This window comes from Erythrolamprus reginae, chromosome 1, assembly GCF_031021105.1.
Source record: "Erythrolamprus reginae isolate rEryReg1 chromosome 1, rEryReg1.hap1, whole genome shotgun sequence".
Lineage (NCBI taxonomy): Eukaryota > Metazoa > Chordata > Lepidosauria > Squamata > Dipsadidae > Erythrolamprus > Erythrolamprus reginae.
The window spans coordinates 335,550,178-335,556,177 of NC_091950.1; the positions used below are offsets into that span (position 1 = coordinate 335,550,178).

Here is a 6,000-nt window from a genome sequence, read left to right on the forward strand (position 1 = left end):
AGAAAAAATGGTGAATGTTATGTTCTGGATGCCAGCATAACAGGGCTTATGACACTTTCAAGCAGCCATGTCCAACTGCTGCACTCCATTCTCTTGTCTAAACCCAGGATCTGAAATAGCTTGAGATTTTGGAGTATGAGAATTATAATATTTTTGCTTAGTCTGAAATACTACCAAAGGTATTTCATCTTCAACTTCCAGATAGTTTTCATGACATATGCTGACTGATTTATATCCCCTTGAACGTTAACATAATAATAGGTGTCTGGGGATTCCATGTTGTTCAGTGCATTTTGCTCTTTATTCCACAAATGTATCCTTTAATTTTTCATTTTATGTGTGTTTTTCCATGTGGGTATTTAAATTGTGAAAGAGTCATTGAAGTGTCAAAGGAATATTAAAAACAATGGTGCTATAAAGCAGCTGGGGTCCGAATAGGTATGCCTGTATTTCCAGAGCAACAATTTGTTTACAAAGCTGTCTAACTTTGTTGCTATAAAAACTAACTAGGGATTCTTATAAATAATTGCATTACAAACAAGAAAACCTGTTCCATGCTGCTCAAAGTTTATCAAACATGTTAGCTACATTACTCAATTAAAGTTATATTACTAAAATGCCAGACTTAATGAAAAGGCAATGTACGCAGCAACATACATAATACTATACATGATTTATTTTTCATTTAATTAAAAAGTAGTGTACTTTGTAAAGTAGCAAAAGATTTTGCATTTATACAAATTGTTACCTGAGCTTTTTTTAATACTGCAATGCTCCACAATCAGTGATTTCATCAAAGTATATAATCTGGAAACAACTCAGTTTTTCTAAGTACAATAATAATTTAGAAAATAGATAGTACAGAAAGTTCTTGCACATTGTTAAGATCTATTCAGTTTACAAGCCTACTCAAATCCCATGCAGGACTTCCATATTTTAATTCTAGTCATTGAAGCAGAATCTTGGAATTATTTATGTTTAGAGAGAAAAGGTTTTTCTTTAGCAGACCTTAAGCAAAGGAGAAACAAAATCATAAACACAATACCCTGTTTTCTCCAAAATAAGACAACCCCTGATAATAAAACCAATTGGGCTTTTGAGTGCATAGAAATAAGACCAAGCACTTATTTCAAGGTTCAAAAAAATATAAGACAGGGTCTTATTTTCAGGGAAACATGGTACTTCCTGAGCAAGTGTTCATATAAAAGGAGGTTTTTATCCCAGTTTCATATCATTACTAACCACAACCAGACACAATACTTTCTTCAAACTCTATTTTCCCTCATGCCACAAAAATCCTTAAGCAGCTGCTCAATGCTCCTTTTTAATTTTAACAAGCAATCATTTTACCTGTGTTAAACAAAAATTCAGCAGCTTCTAGTAAAGCTAAATAAGACTGCTAATTTCTTTGTGCTGAGGAAATGATGATAATGGAAAATAATGTGAAAAACCTGAAGGCAAATGTGGATTTTTCTTCCCAGCTATTTGTTTATCACAAAATTAGAGAAATCCCAAACAAAAGTCCAAACGCAATAAACAAAGTCTTAACATAAACGGTCAAGTCAGGAAGAATTTAAATTTGGTTTAAATCATTTACTACAAAGTGATACCATATTCTAATAATGGAGCATAAGAAATCAGAAGATGGTTCAAGAGTGCTGTACTTTGTAAATGATGCAAGAAAGCCATCTAGTGTTAACATTTAAAATGAAAAGTTACTCCCCACCCCCCCAAAAAAAGACTGGATAAAGTATTTACTTTAAAGAGTCTCTGTCACAATATAGATGTTTCAAGCAATATTTTGGAAACAACCACCTGTATTCAGAAACAACACTTCAAATATGTTTTGATAAAACAACACTTTATAACTTTACTTATATGTTGAGTAGAGATTTATGGTAATGGTCAAAGCAGTGCTGTGAGCTTTGTGAACTAAATTCCCAACAGCAACGCAAAGCCCTTCTAAATGAAAGTTGAACAAAAATTCATAAAACGGGGGTATCCTTTTTTGCATCACACCGGGGCACAATCCACTTACAGAAATCCAGAAAAATTAAACAAAGGGAATATGTGCGCAGATATTCCGAGGGTGGGCAGGATCCAAGAACGGGGGGGGGGGGGGGCATTTCTTTGTGATTTTTTTTTCATACATAAAACATTACAGCGACTTGAATTTGCAGCAGATGGCAGGTTTTTCCTTCTTCATCTAAGAAGAGTCCATCCACCATAAAAGCTATTTCTCCTCAGAGAGAAAACCCCTCTGAGATACAAGTACATAAATCCCATGTGGGTTTTCAACTGTTTTTAAATTGCTTTTTTTAGATGTCTTGATATTATAATGTATGTTTTTTTTAAAGGGGGGGAGGTTGGTTGTGAGCCTCCCTAGGGAGTTGGCCGGCATACAAATTGAATTAAATAAAGAAATCCTCACAGGACAGCATTCCTTTAAAAAAACTCAGCTGGGTAGGAGTCGACACCGCTGCCATGCCAGTGCAAGCAAAATGTGGATGAAATTAATGTGCATATAATATATGTGTGTCAAAGTATGTATCATAGCTATAACATCTTCGGAGAGGGGCGGCATACAAATCTAATAAATTATTAATTATTAATTATTAATTATTATTATTATTATTATTATTATTGTTATTATTATTATTATTATTAATTATTGCAGGGCGAGATTGCCCCATGCACAAACCTGGCTCTTTTTGTCCCACGGGAGGGGCCCGACTCCCCCCCCCATGCAGGCGAAACCACAAAAACTCCTGCCGTCCTCACTTATTATCCCGGCTTCAGAGTCACACCTCCCTCCCCTCTTCCGACCGCCCACCCAGTCTCCCCCTCCGGGATGCTTCCAGTGGGGAGAAATTTCACGGCCCAGCTCCCGATGCCCAAAGGGGACACGAGAGGTCTCGGGTGGAGGGCGGGGGGGAGGTCAACCTTTCCAAGCTCATAAAATTTCTCACGCTCCCCTTCGCCAGATTTCCTCCCACTTCCCCTCCCCTTGAAAGAGGGGCGCCCTTTCTTTTTTCTCCCTTCCCCAAACACGCGGGAATCCACCCCCACTGATGCTGTGACATTTTATTTTTTACATTATATTTGGTTGTAAGCCGCCCAGAGACCTTTAGGGAGCGGGGTGGCATCTAAGTCCAAATCAATCAATAAATACCCGCGTCCCCAAACTACAAAAGACTCCCCCACTCCAAAGTCTTCTCGCTTCATCATTCCCAAATAATAACAACAAACATCATCATCATCACCACCAGCATATAAATCTGAAATGTATATTTCACCAGAAATCCAGCATATAAACCTCGTTTGCTGTGTATTACAATTTTAATGAATACTGTAATAATAATAGTAATAATAGTAGTAGTGATGATATTAATAATGATGATAATGATAATAATAATGATGATGATGATGATGATAATAATAATAATAATAATAATAATAATAATAATAATAATAATAATAATAATAATAATAAAGTAATAGTAGTAATGGTAATAGTAATAATAGACATTCTGGGCGATAGGGAAGCAGCGTCCATCCCGGACTCCCCGCGCTCTCCTTGCAAAGACCCGCGCGGGGAAACAAACGCAGGGCGGGCGGAGACGGCGACCCTTAACTCTCTTCTTACCTTCCTTTTTCACAAGCAGGTCGCCCGAGCGGGCTCCTTCCCGGCCAGGAGCTCCATCGAGCCCCGTCGCCTTAGATCTCCGACTCCTCTAAAGAGTCACACGCACGTTTGAACGAGCGCCGGGCAGCGCGCTTCGGGCAGGCGGGAGGGCGAGGGGGGGGTTCTCCAGGAGAGAGGGGGGGCGGACCAGCGGGCGACCGACCGACCGACCAGCGGCTGGTTCTCCCGCCGCGCGCCACCTGATCGAGCCGCCCAGCCGGACCAGGCGAGCTGCGGCTCAGTCCCCCTCAGCCGCCGGATGGGAGGGGCGGGGGAAGAAAGCAGAGGCAGCTTCGCTCCTTCTTTCCCAGCCGCGCCTTCCCGGCGCCTCATTGGCTCCCGTCGCTCCTCGGCGCACGCCATTGGGTCGCGCCCTTTCGCGGAGAAACGCCCCCTTTCCCCCGTAGGCCCCGCCCCGCCTCTCGCCGCTCCTTTTCCTTCCTTTCTCTCCTCGGTTTTTTTTCCCTTCTTCTTTTTACAATGGGTTTTTTTTTTTCTTTCCCGGCCGTGGGAAGCCGCCGCCGTCTTCTGTTTTTGTCTTTCTTTCCCAGGCAGCGAGGGCGGGGTTCGTCTCCTGACAGTTCTGCTTTTTGAGGGGAGTGGGGATATCCTCACTGGGGAAAGTTTATCTGTGGGAAAGCCCTGAGTGGAGCAAAGTGATCGCTCGGGGTTAACTGGTTGGCGATGCGCGTCAGAGCTCGTCGGAAGGGGCTCCTTTTTGCTAAGAGAAAGCCTCCAACAGAGCCTTGGCGTTGCGTGGCAAATTCTTCGTTCTTTTTACTTTGATGGAGGAGGAGGAGGTGCTAAACTAAAGAACGGAGGGAGGTTGATAAGTCCTCGACTTACAACCCCACCAGAAACGTAAAGTCCTCCACTTACGACCGGTGAGGAAGGCTGATGCTGAAGCCTGATTGGCTAAGCCAGGAGTAGGTGAAGTTGGTTCTTCTATGACTTATGGACCTCAGCTCCCAGAATTCCTGAGCCAATTATGGTAGCTCAGGAATTCTGGGAGTTGAAGTCCACATGTCACAGAAGAGCCAACTTTGCCTATCCCTGGGCTAAACAGGAGAGGACTTTTGAGCGGGAAGTTAAAGCCTTGTGATTGGATGGCTGTCTGACAGCCACATTATATATATATTTTTAATAAACTTTATTAATTTTCATAAAATTGACAGACATACATACAAACATTTTACATATAGTTGGGGTTACAGTTACCCCTCTCATCTTAGAAGTCTATTTTTATACAGAAAAAGAATACACTATTAATTCATTAAATCAGCAAACTAATTTAAATGAAAAGAATAATTTTGTTCAAACATTATAAAAGGAGCTTTCAGAAGTCTGTTCACTGTTCTATTTAAGCTGAGCTGGAATGGTGCTGAAAATGCCAGAATAAGAATTCCCTGTTTCAAAAGCCAAGCCTCTGCTAAGTTCTGTCAGTGCAAAGACTCACCTATCTAACGCTGGAGACGAGGATGGGATTCCTCTCAGAATTCTGTTATACCACCTCCGTCTCTCCTTCAGCAAGTCCCACAGCTGAGTCTTTGGAGCTGAAGCATTTCAGAGCTGATCACTAGCTACATTCATCCTTTTCAGGATGGCTCAGCTACCAACTTTCTGTCCATTTGAGCCTTCAACAGAAACCTGGGAAGACTGGCTGACTCCGAGATTGCGGAGAAGGCTTTGTAGCCCTCCAGACATAATGTGCACATATTTTTGTAGAGAGGCTAAGCGTTTCCAAAACTAAGTTACTGATCACAGCTGTTCGATTTCAAGACAAGGGCTACTGCTCACAATAAGATGCTTAGATCAGACTTCGAGAACACGGTCCTTCATGTTACTGAACTACAACTCTCCTCCATGTTAAAGGGTTAAATAAGGTTCAGGAGGGAAGTGTTTTTAATAGGAAAGTGAACACAAGAACAAGGGGACACAATCTGAAGTTAGTTGGGGAAAAGATCAAAAGCAACATGAGAAAATATTATTTTACTGAAATAGTAGTAGATCCTTGGAATAAACTTCCAGCAGACGTGGTTGGTAAATCCACAGTAACTGAATTTAAACATGCCTGGGATAAACATATATCCATTGTAAGATAAAATACAGGAAATAGTATAAGGGCAGACTACATGGACCATGAGGTCTTTTTCTGCCCTCAGTCTTCTATGTTTCTATGTTTCTATCCCTCAGCCAACATAAACCAGTTGAAAATAGAATTCAATATATCTGGAGGTTGTTGGTTGGGTTGATTGTAATATCTTATGATTTAGAAAGCTCTGCTAGAACAGATATTCCACTATAAAACTGAGCAA

At 41.1% G+C, this 6,000-nt stretch overlaps 1 protein-coding gene across 3 annotated transcripts in view; it reads right to left on the reverse strand.

The window, feature by feature from the left end:
• SIPA1L2 (signal induced proliferation associated 1 like 2) overlaps window positions 1-4,008 on the reverse strand; it is a 133,416-nt gene extending 129,408 nt beyond the window's left edge. For all 3 annotated transcript variants that reach the window (XR_011557460.1, XM_070733965.1, XM_070733964.1), the window contains exon 1: window positions 3,647-4,008. The gene's annotated coding sequence lies outside the window, so the exon portion shown is untranslated. The remainder of the gene's footprint in view (window positions 1-3,646) is intronic.
• Window positions 4,009-6,000: the final 1,992 nt, after the last annotated feature.